This window comes from Mus musculus, chromosome 11, assembly GCF_000001635.26.
Source record: "Mus musculus strain C57BL/6J chromosome 11, GRCm38.p6 C57BL/6J".
Taxonomy (NCBI): Eukaryota; Metazoa; Chordata; class Mammalia; order Rodentia; family Muridae; genus Mus; species Mus musculus.
This window is the reverse complement of record NC_000077.6, coordinates 11913322-11914023: the sequence shown is the minus strand read 5'-3', so window position 1 is coordinate 11914023 and position 702 is coordinate 11913322. Positions and strand designations below refer to the sequence as shown.

General features: G+C 43.4%; 1 non-coding gene across 1 annotated transcript; it reads left to right on the top strand.

Moving 5' to 3' along the window:
• Positions 1-275: 275 nt before the first annotated feature.
• Gm25058 lies at positions 276-403 on the top strand. The gene has a single exon (XR_003949915.1).
• Positions 404-702: the final 299 nt, after the last annotated feature.

Here is a 702-nt window from a genome sequence, read left to right as displayed (position 1 = left end):
TCATTTGTACCTTGCGGGTATGTCACCCAACTTCTTTATTGTCTTCTGCATAAAAAGTCTGATGCTTGATTTGGAAAATACATTCAGATTCCACACAAACTCTCCTGTGTGTGTTTTTCATTCATCCACGCTTTGCCCACCCCCGTCGAGAGACCCCGTTCCACACAGACACAGGGACCCAGAGAGTCTGCGACAGTTTGGGGAGAGGAAACCAGGAAAGGGGATAACATTTGAAATGTAAATAAAGAAAATATCTAATTAAAAATAAAGAGGCTGCTGGAGGATCAAGGAGGCTGAGTCTGATGAAGCAAGACTTTGTTGATACACTCCTCCTAGACAAAAGGGTGGGGAGAGCAGCCCGTACTGGAGAAAGCCACAGGGCTCACTGTGCTACCCAACATTTTCCAGGACAAATAAATTAATAAATTAAAGAGGCTGGGCGGTGGTGGCGAACGCCTTTAATCCCAGCACTTGGGAGGCAGAGGTAGGTGGATTTCTGAGTTGAAGGCCAGCCTGGTCTACAAAGTGAGTTCCAGGACAGCAAGGGCTATACAGGGAAACTCTGTCTTGAAAAAAGAGAACAAAGCAAAACAAACAAAAGAATGCATAAATCAATAGATTCAGTAAATTGAGTAGAACTGAAAGACAACAACCATATGGTCATCTCAACATGTGCAAGAAAAAAGTCCTTTGAAAAATCCA